The sequence below is a fragment of the Pyrus communis genome, chromosome 13, assembly GCF_041283825.1.
Source record: "Pyrus communis isolate YQ-2024b chromosome 13, ASM4128382v1, whole genome shotgun sequence".
Taxonomy (NCBI): Eukaryota; Viridiplantae; Streptophyta; class Magnoliopsida; order Rosales; family Rosaceae; genus Pyrus; species Pyrus communis.
In genome coordinates this window covers 1802181-1817624 of record NC_142577.1, presented here as the reverse complement: position 1 = coordinate 1817624, position 15444 = coordinate 1802181, and the positions used below count along the sequence as shown (strand labels likewise).

At 41.8% G+C, this 15444-nt stretch overlaps 1 pseudogene; it reads left to right on the top strand.

The window, feature by feature from the left end:
* The first annotated feature begins 1384 nt into the window (after nucleotides 1-1384).
* On the top strand, nucleotides 1385-2833 carry LOC148691565 (uncharacterized; annotated as a pseudogene).
* Nucleotides 2834-15444: the final 12611 nt, after the last annotated feature.

Here is a 15444-nt window from a genome sequence, read left to right as displayed (position 1 = left end):
ACATTTCTTTTAAATTATGTTAATTGGCTAATTAATGCATTTATTACCTAATTAATCTATTAATAGCCAATTAAACCACCAATTACACCCAAAAAATACACAAAAGGCCGGTCACCTTCTCTCCCAAAGGGACCGGCAATGCACTATATATTCAATCTCATTTCCTCTAAAAACCTAGGTCTTGACTCTTGCTAAACACTCAAAAATTGCACAAACACTTTTCTCTCAAAATTCTAACCTTGGCATCGAAGGTTTTTCGGCCAAAGCCCCCCCATTCATCGTGGATGCATGAGGCTCTTGGCCTTGACCATAGGTATTATTTATTTTGTAGGTGCAATTTTGTCCAAGATCAAGGAGGAAGAAATTTGCATCCACAAATTGGTGCTTTCATTGAGAGTTGAGTCACACACTCGCAGAAGACTCTCGCATCCAAGGTTTTCTATTTTCTTGTCCATTTGTAGATTTTTCGTACGTTCTTATTTTTAAAAAAAAATTATTTGCAAAATTTCTTTGATAAAACATAAAAGAGAAGTACAATGGCTAGAAATTTAGAAAATTCAACAAGTGAAAATTCCAATATTCAAGAGATGGGACCACGGCAATCCACAAAGTTAAATGTGACAATAAGTGGAGCGAAACCACCCCCACGAGTTTCCACCACGGGAACCACCGTGATGGCCACCATGGTAGCCACCCGCGGCAAGGTCCATGGTGTAACGCCCCTGCCCCAAAATTTTTTATATTCGGGGAATATTATTGGTGATAGGCCCAAACTAAATACTTGTTTAGTTATCTACCATTAATCCCGATTAAGCACTTTAAATTTATAACCTCACATTCAATTTATAACCAACATTTAATTATCAAAGCATAAGGATAAAACTCAAGTTATTAACCAAATTGCCTTCTCTTAGTACAATTGTTCAACAAAAGATTAATCTTGATTATTCAACTACCACTTAACGTGATACTTCCTTTATAGTCCTTGTCTCCAACTATGATCCATAATTACAATTTCTCAATCAAGTGCACCAAGGCCATGGCTCAAGCCATGTCACTCCAATCCCAACGCGAGCCCAAAGCGTTGTCAAGCCGAGACCATGCCGAGCACCCACGTATGCCACGCGTCGAGCAGCCCATTCCCGTGGCCCAGCCTGCTCCCGCCAAGCAGCTTACTCTCGTGGCCCAGCCTGCTCCCGTCGAGTAGCCCACTCTCATGGCCCAACCTACTCTCGTGGCCCAGCCTGCTCCCGCCAAGTAGCCCACTCCCGTGGCCCAGCCTGCTCCCTCCAAGCAGCCTACTCCCATGGCATAGCCTGCTCTCGTGGCCTTCCAAGTAGCCTAAATCGATCCAAGATTAGTTTTACCATCCTGGCTCTAAATTTCCGGACCAACGATCGAACTGGGAGCATTTTCACCATATTTTTCTGCGGATTTGACATTTCGCAACTCAAATCTCATGCCCAGAGTCTACCACACTTCCATTGCTCAACGAGACACATTCCTTCCAAACTATTCCGACCCAAATGGAGAACAACACTTGTCTCACAGCAGACAACTTTGGTGAACCAACTCTTGCAGCACACCGAGATGCAATGTGCCCCAGACGAGGTGTCCCAAAGTAGGACAAGGGCAGACAAAAAACCTCTCCAGTAGCGTCCTGACAAACATCCACTCGACCATCCACGAACCGAGCGTTTAGGTAATGTACACTCCCAATTAGGCCCCCGACATAGTGTACACTCCCGTTTTAGCATGCGGAGGAGCGTGCAATCTCGACTAGGCCCACGGACGAGCATACATACATGGTTGGGGTCACACTCCGATAGTCAACATGAGCAACCTTCCAGGTGAAGTGTTCATTTGCTGCTAAGCCCTCAAGGAGCATCCTGCACCTCACATCGGAGTAGGTAGCACGACAGACGAAGAGAAACAGTCACTCAATCCGGCTCAAGTTCAACTGGTAGCCTGCGAAGAACTCGCTCACCTGCTAGGAATGCACCATACGTATCACATCCACGACATAGATGAGCCAAACACATGGAAGAGCAGCCTAAACCAGTAAGTCACGACTAGGGACAGCCGAGAGCTCCGCTACCCCAACAAAGGCAAATTCAGGAAAAAGTAGAGAGACTATTGACCAAGCGATTGCGTAATTTCCAACGCAACGAGGTCATCGACAAGGCACTATGACGGAACATGACCAACATAAGCAGGTCACCCTTCACGGACGAGATTGAGTAGGCAGAGCCTCCACACGAGATCAGCATGCCACATTTCACATCTTTCAAAGGGGATGAAGACCCGGAGAGACACTTAAAGCACTACCGAAGTGCAATGATCCTCTATCGAAACAATGACGATCTCATGTGTAAGATACACTCTACAACGTGAAGCGCAAGATTAGTTCTACACCCTGCCATCACAATCTATCCAGAGTTTCAACGAACTTTCTTTGGTTTTCACCAAAGAATATTCATTCTATCGCTCGATCAAAAAGAAGTCGGACCATTTGTTCAATGTCAAAAAGAACCTAAAGGAGTCACTTTGCAACTATGTGAAGAGGTTCCAAGTAAAGAAGGCAAGGCTAGTCGGATGCAACGACTCGATAGCTAGAGTAGCTTTCCAAAAAGGAATTCCAGCAAACCATTCGTTATTCAGAAAATTGATCATGAAAGAAGATCTAACTCTAGCAGACTCTTTTGTTATAGCAGAGAAGCATGCACTTTGGGACGAGGCTCCCCGATGCACATTCAAGGACTTGAAGAAGTACTTGACATCACTTCCCTACTATCCAAACTGGAAGCAGCGGAAGACTTATTCACATGTTTGACGATACCTAAAGCAACAATAAGCTCTACCATAATACGAAAAGAGCTGGGGGCCCGACTACCTCAATTCCATAGTTCAAAAGATAACTTTGGTGATATTTGTTGCAACCCGGAAGCTCAAGTTTTACCTTTAAACACACGCAGTCATCCTCATGACGCACTACTCCACCCAATCCAAACACGTGACGATAAATGCGTAGACCCTGGCGAATGCAAAGTTTTCTGACGAATGCAACAACTTGACCCAAAAGACACGCCAAGGGTAGACGAACATTAGAAGGACACATTCGGAAGCAAGTTTTGTCCTCGTCACCCCAAAAGATTCTACATAGGAGCAACATGTACTGGCAATTGAGCACCATCTCCTGTTGCGCATCACATGGCCTTAGCCTACCCTTGCTTCATAATTTAGCTCTATAGCGGTCCAATACCAGTAGTTGAGCATCTCCTGCTATATGTAACATGGTCCCAGCTCCATGACTCCCTACCACGTATTCACGACGCAACAGAGAAACCCAACGAAGCCCGGAAGGTAGTCGAGCATGCCCTAGCTGTGCCTACTCCACCCGACCCCATAGAGAGTTCTGGCATTTGCATGTCGACGGCGCATCCAACTACAAAGGTTCAAAAACAGGCGTAGTCTTTGTCACCCCAGACGATTCGATACCGGAACAGGTGATCCTTCTAAGCTTTAAAGCATCCAACAACAAAGCAGAGTACAAGACCCTACTAGCAGGCCTTTGAATAACAAAAGACTTAGCGGTGAAAAAGCTCATAATTCATTCTAATTCCCAGCTAATCACTAGCCAGACTACTTGAAGTGTTTCAGACTTACACCTCCACTCAAGTTCCACAGGCAGATAATGCTCACGTGGACGCAGTAATCGGCTTAGCATAGAGGCAAAGCCAACTCAAACGCTCTATTTCGGTGGAGTATCTAGACGAGCCAAGCATAGAGGCAAAGCCAGCAACCGAGGTGTCATAGGTTAATACAACTCCAAACTGACAAGATTTCATTGTAGACTACTTGGTCAATGGCACATTCCCCACAGAAAGATTGGAGTCTAGGAAGCTCCAAATCAAGGCAGTACGCTACTACATGTGGAACAGCATTTTCATCTGAAAATCCTACACCGGACCATATCTTCGCTGCCTAACGCCTCCTGATGTCTTAAAGGTTCTAAGCTCAATCCACGAAGACGTTTGCAGAAATCACTCCAGAGGTCGATCCTTAGCACAGAAGGTTCCTAACGTAGGCTATTATTGGCCTACTATGCACCAAGATGCTAAAGAGTTAGTATAAAAGTGCGACCTTTACCAACACTAAAAGCCTGTACCATCACTGCCTGCCAGCGAGCTACACCCGTAGACGAATCCTTGGCCATACATGCAGTGGGCAATCGACCTGCTATTGGGGGCAAATGCATTATGATCGTGGCAACTGATTACTTCACCAAATTGGTAGAAGCAGAGCCCAAGACGACAACGACTTAGAGGGACATAGAGCACTTCATATGGAGGAACATCATTTGTCGATTTGGCATCCCTCAATCTATCATCACCGATAACGGCTTGCAATTCATGGGCAAAGATGTGGCGAAGTTCTTCCAAAAGTATGGCATCAAGCAGCACATGTCCATGTCGAGATATCCTCAAGGCAATAGGTGGGCCGAAGCATCCAACAAGATGATCCTCGACTGCCTTAAGAAATCCCTCTCCAACAAGAAGGGAAAATGGCCAGACGAACTCCCCGAATGTTTATGGGCATAATGCACCACCAAAAGACAAGCAATCGGTGAGACTCTTTTCTTTTTGGTATTTGGCTCAGAAGCAATCATTCATCTTAATGTCATCAAGCTAAGTATCATCACTCTACTACCAAACATTGAGCAAAACAGTAAGGAGATGGCCACAAGTTTAGATCTGGCAGAGAAGAAGCGTGAGCAGACCATCACCCGCATCGCAGCCTACCAGCAGCAACTCCTCTCCAGCTACAACAAAAGGGCCAATATCCGACAGTTCCAACCCGAAGATCTAGTCCTAAGAAAAGTCTTCATCACTGCCCATAGAGAAGGCTCCAAAAAGATGGATCCCATCTGGGAAGGTCAGTACAAGATCAGTAGAGTATGCGACAAGAGTAATTACACCCTTGCTACCAAAAAATGACAAAAATATAAAAAAACAATGGAACGCCTACAATATAAGGAAGTACCATGTGTGACCTCCCACTACATCAAAGCCCAAAGACTCAAGCAGCTCGACGGGCACCACCTCACAAGCTAGGGATTATCCAGTTGTTATGCAGTTCCTACCTAACAGCTTAGTTCTCATTCGTTGCACTCATTTTTCAATGAGGAATTCAGAAGTAATCATAAATTGGCTTGGCTACATGCTTACAACAACTTATCAATCCTACATTTCAAAAGAAGACCGCACCCTTCTTAAAGACTCATTGCAGGAATTGCGCCCCCCGAGGGACCAACCATGTTCTTCAGTGTGAAAGGGTAAATTAATTGTTCTCCAGTGCGAGATGGTAAACCAATTCCCCGACACCCACATGGGTCAGCTCTCCAAGATGGGAGGAGAAACTCTCCAGTTCGAATATCCAGACGTGGATGAGCCTAGCTGCCTTAGTATAACTAGATGCATGATGGCTTGCACCGGGATTCCTAGAAGTAGCCATAATGGTCGTTTTCAAGGCTTAGCTAACTGAAGGATTTTGGGTCTCTTGGCCTAATCTGCGGAGAACCGGGCCCTAGAGACGGAAGGGGCACATTACTTAGTACGTCCTATAGACGGCTGCCTTAGAACCCTAAAGATGTTACCGAGTGCACGAAGGTAGCCTACGATTTTCGGACGACTGCCTATAGCTTGCCCTTCGAGCCATAAAACCACGCTAAACTCATACAACCGCACATTCTTGTGAAAGGTTAAACAAGCTAACGTGCATATATGAAGCTTTATCCACTGCCGACATGCTACATAGTTGATAAACTTCACTTTTGCTAACCCTATGGCTAAAAACTTTGCAAAGTTCTACACCAACACTTATGACTATATAGGCTACGCGAGCCTGTTTGCTTATAGAAAAGTAGCACGCCTGCCACTGGTCTATAAAGTCTAAAGGTTAAGGCATGAACAAAAAAAGCGAAGATGAAGAAATGTGAAGGAAATATGTTTATAAACAACTAGCAAAGGCCAAAGGAGTTTAAGCAAAACAAGAGCTACAAGGAAAAACAAAGACAATCCTAAAGGTTACCTAAAAGACTACACTTCACTAGCTTGGACATCCCACGGCCACTCGGTCGCCACACCTTAAGCAGCAGCGACATCATCCAGCGTTTCACCCCTGGCTGCCCCATCCTGGGCACCAACTTTTCCAACTATTTCACCAATAGAAGCCTCAAAAGTAAAAGCAAGCATGTCTTCTGGAGAAATAGATAAGGTCTCGAAACCTCGAGCAGACCAACATGGATGCGCTGCAACTCATCCACTTCCTTCTTTAGACTTTCGTTGATCTTCAGTACACCTTGAAGTTCCAACACTTGAGGTTCAAGCCTATCGACGATTCTCTTAAAGTGGATCACTTGATTATAAGTAGCAATCAACTCTTCATTCTTTCCTTAAGCAGCGAAACAAAGCTCAGAAACTGCAAACTCAAGATCTTGAATCGGAGGTATGTAACATCCAATCTCTTTCTCTGCACTTTCATACTTAACTTAGATCGCGTCAAGCCTAGTCTTCAAGTCAACGATCTTTTGGCAAGCGGTCTCAAGCTGCAGACAAGTGGGTGCAGAAATATTAGACCCCTTCAAAGCAACGAGCTCAGAATCCAACCTCTTGATCCCCTCGGCCGAGGAATAAGTTTCAGCTGCCACAGTCTTCGCCACCTCCTTGGCAGCCTTGCTATATCTACATTATAGCAAGTAGAGCAATCCTTCTATATTGGGTCGTATGTTTGGCAAAGGAACTTGGGCAAACAAACTTTTCTAACGCCATCAACAAACTTGACACAAACGTCCATGTCTTCAAGCAGATCTGGTTTTAAGAGCACACAGATCTCAGCAGCCTTCCCAGAAGTAGGCTTAGTAGATTTCTCACAGCTACCCACGCGATCAGTCTCCTTCTTCCCAGCAGGCGAATCAGTCTCAGCAGCAGAGGGAGTGGGCCTTAACACCACTTTAGCAACAGAGTTCACCTTATCGCTCTTCATAATAGCAAGCCTTTCCGAAGGAGAACTGGACTTAGCTCCCATTAGACGTCTTGGCATAGACTTCGGCACTGGAAGCATGACAAGACCTCTACACTGAGCAATACTATCAGTAATCGAATTAGCCATTCTCGACATACCATGCGCCACAAGCTCAGATCTAACAGCCTCATGTTTTTTCCCATTGGAAGAAGCCATGTCAATCACAGGCCTCTCGACAGTAGGTGGACCCTCACGAGCAGCGGAGGAAGTCTTCAGTTTTTTCTTAACCAGCATCTCTTGAGCAGAAGGGGAAGAACTCTTCTTTCCACCTTCATTCATAGTAGGCTCCATGACAGCAATCAGACAAGCCAAAGTATCCATCTTGATCATCTTTACCTTTTCTCTCGGGGGCAACCCACATTTTTTCCGGCGAAGAGAACTATGCAGCCAATGCTATTCACGGTACTTAGTAGGGGAACTCAACCCATACTGGTTTTTTCCTCTTTTTTTTCTCTCAGACCAACAGGCAGGAGGCCTGCATGCCCAGCATTCCAGCAGCCCATAAAGCCCGTGACATTCTCATCTCTCTCAATTGCTGGCCTGGCCCCCGTTAGGTCCAAGAGCCCAAAGGACATAAGCCATGCGGCTCGCCTAGCACTGCACCCCAGCGCCTCAATCTGTGACCCCAGCCGCGCAAGCTGCCCTTGGCTCTAGCCAAGCCGAGCAGCCCAAGCAGTGGTCCCTGCCATAACACCTCATTGGCCCATGACGAGCCAACTCCTGGACCTTGCCAGCTGACGTGCCGCACCACCCCGACGGATGTCCCGTGACAGCACTATCCAAGAAGAAGACAAGGAAAATTAATTTTTTCTTACCTTGGTGCAGCGCGGAGAAAACGAAGAAAGCAACGAAAGACGATCCTTTGCACGGACAAGATGTAGAAGATTGCTAAAGGAGGGCGAACAAATATCCTCTAAACTCTCTCTCTCTCTCTCTTGTAAGGTAGAATAAATCGCTCTAGAAAGTTGATTTAATAACACAATTAAGGTGGACTTAAATAGGCTTTGAGAGAAATTTATTTCTCTTTCCTAGAAGGACCTAATTTCCTATTAAAGAGGGAATCAACATCAAAATAGGAAACAATCCTACGTTTCCTAAAGCAAAAAGATCTCTACACCTATTGCCCTTTCCTAAGAGTAGCCCAACATGTGTGGAGGAATTTGTGGAGCCAAAAATAATCAAGAGGCGACATGTGGATTTTTGGGCAAAAATGACAAAATTACCCTTGAGGAGCACCAGAATTCCTATGCTCGAGCAATGGACAAACATCCCACAATCAAGTCAAAAGTGCCCAAATAGGTATTTATTTTTAAACGTATTTCATCCATTCTCATCAAATCCTCTCCACAAGGTAACCCCCAAAATATTTCTTTTAAATTATATTAATTGGCTAATTATTGGATTTATTACCTAATTAATCTATTAATGGCCAATTAAACCACCAATTACACCAAAAAAATACACAAAAGGCCGGTCACCTTCTTTCCCAAAGGGACCGGCCATGCATTATATATTCAACCTCATTTCCTCTAAAAACCTAGGTCTTGACTCTTGCTAAACACTCAAAAATTCCCCAAACACTTTTCTCTCAAAATTCTAACCTTGGCATCAGAGATTTTTCGGCCAAAGCCCCCCCATTCATCGTGGGTGCGTGAGGCTCTTGGCCTTGACCAAATGTATTATTTGTTTTGTACGTGCAATTTTGTCTAAGATCAAGGAGGAAGAAATTTGCATCCACACCCTCCTCTAGTCTTTTTCTTTATTTGCCCTGGAAAGAGTTGATCGTCCTCGTCTTCTTCTATGTGCCACACCAAAGGTAAGAAAAAATAATTTTCCCTTTCTCTCTTTTGTTTTTTTTTATTTTTTTATTTTTTTATTTTTTTTACGGATGAACTAAAGCCTTAGAGCTACTGGTGTGGCTTGGCATAGAGCCAAGAAGGTGGATGGTGTGGCTGGGAGCCACGATGTTGGAAGATACAACTCAGCTAAGGCCAAGGATGAAGGCATCGTGAGTTGGGTTCGGCTCATGGCTAGCTCGGCCCAGGTGCAGGGTTCGGCTCGGCCTGAGGATTTGTAGTCAAAGCAATTTAGGTTGACGCGACTCTGGGCCTGGCTTGGTACGAGTTGGAATAGCAGCCTGATTGAAGGAAGAGAGGCATGGCTATTGCTGGGCTTGGTGCTGACTAAGAGAGAGAAAAAAGAAGTGTCAAGCTTGCCTCGGGTTGGACCTCGATGAGCCGTGGGGGCCTATTGCTAGGTTCCTGCCACTTTGGGCCTGTGGGCCTAGAGAGGGTGGTTGGGCTGGGCCTAGGCGTGTGTTGTTGCTGCAAAATATTGTACCTCTAGACGTGAGGTGTTGGGTTGCGGCCTAGTGCCTCTTTTTGGCTCTTCCCTCTTTTTTTATTTGTCTCTCAAACAGTCTTCTGAGTAGTTTCCTTATGTATTTGCTCAAGAATTTTTCAACATGTCTTCCACTCAAGGTTCTAAATATGCTAGGCGCTAGTTAGGCGATGGACTAGGCTTATGCGGGAACCTAGGCGGATTTAAGTAAAAAATTTAAGGTAATTTAGGCAAAAATCATAAAAACTTTACTATTTATCCATATATCAATGGCATATTTTTGTTTTGGGCTTAATCAATCATATATTTTTATTAATTAGGTATAGGTCAATGATGGATGCTACATGGGCTTTAAGTCATTACAAATAGTTATAACTTAACTTTTCTATTCTTATCTCTCTATTTGAATGTCATATGGTCTTTAAGCTATTATAAATAGTTAGAACATGAATATTCTGTCACTCTCTCTCTCTCTCTCTCTCTCTCTCTCTTTCTCTCTCTCTCCCATCGTTTACATGAAGCAGTCTACTCAACTCAAGGAAATGGAACTAGGAAACAAACACTACATTGTAGTGTGTGAATCTAAATGTAAAAAATTGAACCACGAACACTGCATTATAGTGTTTGAATCAAAAGATAAAAAAATAGAGCCAGGAAACATACACTGCATTCCAGTGTATGAATCCAAATGTAAAAATTAGGAGTCACACAAGGTGTAAGGCACAAGAGTTGTGAAAGTGATGGGAAAAACAAAACTAGAAAACGGGTACTACAATGCAATGTCTGAATCGAAAAGTAAAAAACAAAACTAGGAAACGGACACTGCATTACAATGTCTAGATTCAAATGCAAAAGAGAACATGTAGGAGGCGTGTGAGTGATGGACAAATAAAACCAGTAAATGGACACTACAACTCAGCGTTTGAATCCAGATGTAAAAAACAGAATAAAAAAACAGACACTGCAACACAGTGTCCAATCCGTATTGACTTATTCCAAAAAATAAAACTATGAGAAAGTGGGTGTTAGTTGAAGTGGGTGCCAACTGTAATGGCAGATTTTGTAATTTTTGTTTATTTTAAATGGATTTAAGTATCACAATACATGATTGACCTATTTATAATTAACATAAATATTGTTAATATTGTAACTTTTTATTGATTTTATACAAAATCACCAAAATTTTTATATATAATATAAATAAGTGATTATTTACACTTAAAAAAAATACTTGTACTTGTTGTAAAATCGATGGTGTGTGCAGTGGAATAAAAGAAACCAGACACAAAATTTACGAGGTTCCTCTACAGTCAGTGTAACTGGAGTACGTTCTCGGGATAGCAGTAGTGCTTTCATATATAATTTGAAATCATAAGATTACAAATCTCTACTCTCTCCTCTCTTCTTCCTCTCTGTCGTGAACCTTGTGGTTTTTTTCTCATTTTTCTGCACTGCCGTGCCTTTCTCTTCTATATTTATAAGAAGCATGATCAAAGCATCTACTTCTTTTTGTAGTGGGATAAAATAGTGGAGGACAACTATTATTCCACATATAGTTGAGTGGACATCAACTTATTCACAACACTCCCCCTTGGAAAGCCACAAGTCTTCGATTGACTCGTTAAAATCTTGATTTGTTTTGGATGCTCCCCCTGATGAGTATCTCCCCTTGATTTCAAATCATTTAGGCTGGTAATTGATCATTCTGCTTCAGTCTCTTAGCGAGAAGAGTTGCCGAAAGAGGTGCTTTACTTGTTAACTTTCCACAGTCTTGTTCTTGAACTAGGCTAGAGGGTTTTCTGATTTCCTCCAAAGGTCTAAATTTACTCCTTTTATCTGGAGCTGAATTTGATTCAAGGGTGATGGACACTTGATCTTGAATTGGACTTGTGATTTCTTTAAGGACCTTCGAGGCTTGATCTTGAATGAAATTGGACCATGAGGAGCTTCACGTGGCAAGTGATCTTCGGCTTTCTCAGGGATGAATCAGCATGTGTTTGTTACGCTTGTCTCCACATGCTTCAATGTATCATTTTCACTTGCCTTATATGTTCCCCTTGCAAAAGTGGTATCTTTCCTAGTTTTTCCCCATGCAAGTTTGGCATCTTCTCTTGCAATATTTGCTCACTGATTCAGGAGTGGAATGCAACCCTTGCATTTGGATGGTTCATCACTTCTTGGTGACTCATCCATGTGTGGCAGCTTTAGTGCAAATAGCCAACATCATATCAAAAGTTGAAGATGAGTACTCGAGAGCAATGCAAGGTAAGCAACCAGGCAAAAGTTCCGGGCAATCAGTTCCAAATCATGAGCTTGATTCCATGTGGCGACTGATTGCTCTTTTTCTCCTTATCCTGCAGGTGAGAACAAGGACAAAGGAAAGGACAGGGAGATTGCATGATATGAGATACTCTTACTCTCATCCCTGATGATATGAGATAATCTTACTCTGGTGTGACTGGTTTTGAAGAGGTATTCTCGGAGAGGAAGAAAACTAAGTATTTCGAGATGCTTTATTGAAGATGCATTCTCAGAGATGAGGAAGAGTTAGGTATTCTTGCAAGTCTGCCTTGTTATGGAGAACGAAGGTTGACATATATAGAGATTTTTCAATAGCAAGTAGTAGTGTTGTGCCTTTACTCTTGTCAGCAACTATGGTGTTATTAGAACAATAAGATTTACGCGTTTTCAACTTTGTCAGAGATCTTTGACAAAGTTGCACGCGATATCCAAAAAAGCTGAGATTGTGTCTGAAAAATGCCAACGAACTTTATTTAGGAAAATCTGGCTTTTGAAATTCGAAGAGTGATGCCTCTTCGATCTCTGAATAAGTGGATTTGTTGCCTCTTCTTTTATAGAGACATCAATTGTGTTCAAGAGTATGCTCAGAAAGTTGCTGCCTGTAGAAATTTTCCCCTTCTTGCACTTCTGAGATTTTATTTGACCTCCTTTTTCCTTCATCATTTCTGAAAATGGCTTGCCCGTTTAACATTTGCTTAGATTTGAGTCTTAGGAGTGATACAGACGAGCAACGTTAAGATAATATATGGCACCCGTCCTTCTTATCTTTTAATGGTCATCTTACGGTTGGGGACTCTATGATGAAGAATAACATAACCGCTACTATGGTAGCTAGGAATCTTTTCACTCTAAAGGATAATAGAATCCTTTCAAAATGATCTAATGGGTCGGCCGTTCAAGACTCATTGGCTCTCAGTGTTCAATGTGCGGGCTCTGTATCCAATATGGGCCAACGTCTACTTGCTCGAACTCGCCAAGTTGAATCATTCATGGCAGGGGTGGCAAGTCTTAAGCAAGAGATCAAAGGGTTCAATCACGAGAATAGAGTGTTACACGTGCTTGCAAATAATTACTCGACGAGCATGAAAAGAAAGCTCGACCAGCTACAAGAATCCAAAAGTCAGATTCAAAGTGATCACCAAAGGTTCGTTGCTAGATTTTGAAGGTAACTGATGCCTTCCCCTTCTGGTGTTTTGCCAAGTAATGGGGTGCCACATGATCAATCTCCAGTGCCTCCTCATTCTGGGGTATTGTTGAATACTGAGGCTTCACATGAGCAACTTTGTGAAGGCTTCATCCTGTTTGTTTGTTTTAACTCATATGTATGCACATATCTGTAATTTCTCAGAGATATTAATAGATATGTTTTATTTCATTCAATGTATTGTGCCAAATACAATAAAGCATATACTTCACTAAGATGTGGTACTTCTGGGCCAAATATCAATTTATCTTTACCCTCACGAAGATAAATGATCATTCTTAGTGTCTAAATCATTTGAGTATTCAACTCATAATCTTCAATCCATATGATTCTTTAATATCATAAACATAATGGATAAGATTCGTGTTGACACATTGATCGATTTGCTGTTCGAGACAATATTTCTCTCAACAATTTATACTCTTTCTAGACTCTTCAGGAGTTTCAATTTAATATCATCAACTCTTGCAAGAGATTTTAGTATGTTGCAACAATATCATAATGAAAGTACTCACTAAGGCAATTTATACCATCCATTGGTATTGAGTACATATTTTATGTTTTACCCTTTGGGGCTTACTTCAAATAATTTGAATCCTTCACGGCTTTTCTACACTTCATGATACATTTTCCTTTGGAAGTTATACAGAGCAATTTGCTTCCATGTATATGTGAGGAATTTACGTATGGAGATATGATGTGGGCGACTCATAACCCTTCGTATATAATTCTCCATTCATATGAACTTGTTTATAACCTTGAGTCATATCATGTGAGTTTCACGGTATTACAAGTGCCCATATGTAACCTTCTAGGTTCAACATCTTTTGGCTATTTGTATTCTATTCAAGTATATAGGTCTATTTTTCCACGTTCTTACAAAATTGTAATGGAATTGCCTTTCTCCATTTTGGCCAATAATTTTGTTGACAGAAAAGGAACAGGACTCAATATCAACACAGCTCATTGATGAATTTAGTAGCTCCTTGTAAAAACCAAAATTAACATTGGCTGTCATCAATCATTGATCCTATATTCTCATGTGCATGCACTTGCATAAAAGCTTTTCATTTATTTGGATATCCATTGCCTCTTCAAGGGCATTACACTATCTCTTCCAGGATAGTCATAATTTAGAGAATGTGGATCATAACCTCCTCTTAAGCGTTATAGAGCTTGGATAGTAATCTCCACTTCCAGGAGTTGAGTCATTGGAGCCTATATGTCTATCATGCTTCGTGCATGAGACATCAATATTCCCATGTCCACGGATTGTCCTTTCTAGGACGTATATCCATGCGACGACTGTCATGCTTTTGGCATGCAATAGTTATGCTTCGGGAATGCAATAGTTCAGGAGTGCCATATTCTTCTTCTTTCAAATGACTAAATCTTTTGAGTCTAAAGGTCTGCCACGCTTCAGGTGCGCAACAAATAAATCCAACAAATAAATCATTTGCTGCCTCATTATATTGTCCAACAGGGACATTAATTCTTATAGACACATTTGCAACATGTATATGTGATTTCATCACTTTTGTTGCATCATTAAATGCATTTGGCATTTGATTTGCATATCGTTGCATCATTCAATTATTCTCACTTCGTTTTTATATTGATTGCTTCATAAATCAAAATAAGACAAATTCTCTTCGTTCTTCTTGAACAGTTTTTTCTCATCATTCTTCTAGAATGATATTTTCTCATCATTTTTTTGGAACAAAGTTATTTTCTCCCCCTAACGGCGGGAAAATTGTCTTATCAAAATGATAGTCCACAAACCACGCGGTAAACATATCCCCAATCAAGGTTCTAAATGTTGAATGATAGATGGTGAATCAAATTCAACATAAATTCCCAGTTTGTATTGATGCCTTATTTTAGTACGTTATGGCAGTACAATAGGCACATGTATAACACAACCAAAAACTCGTAAATGTGTAATGTTTGGCTGGTGCTCAAATATGAGTTGTACTGAGAAATATTGATGGTTGGCAACAAGTCTAAACCGAATTAATATTGCATCATGTAAAATGACATGTCCCCATGTAGAAGCTTGGCAATTTCATTTTCATGAGCAGAGTGTGGGTAATCAATTTCATTCGCTTAATAAATACTTCTGCTAAACCATTTTTGGGTATGGACATGAGGAACATGGCGTTCAACATCAATGCCCAGTGATATGCAATAATCATCAAGACTTTGAGATGTAAACTCTCCAACAAATATGCATTATATCATCATTTACATACATCAAGGAACTTCTGGTCCTTATTTAATAGCCTATGGATTGAGACTCTTATGTCCTTTATCACAATTAAGTTGTGGCACTTCGGCTCTTCAAACTTAAGGCACTCATCAAGGAACTTCATGTCCGATCTTGAGGATCTAGGGACTTCATGTCTGATCTTTTTGCATGATGGAACTTCAGGTCCAATCATTTTATGTGATGAGGATCAAGAAACTTCAGGTTTTGACTTGATCAAGGAACTTCGGGTCTAGTATGTACTCATCAT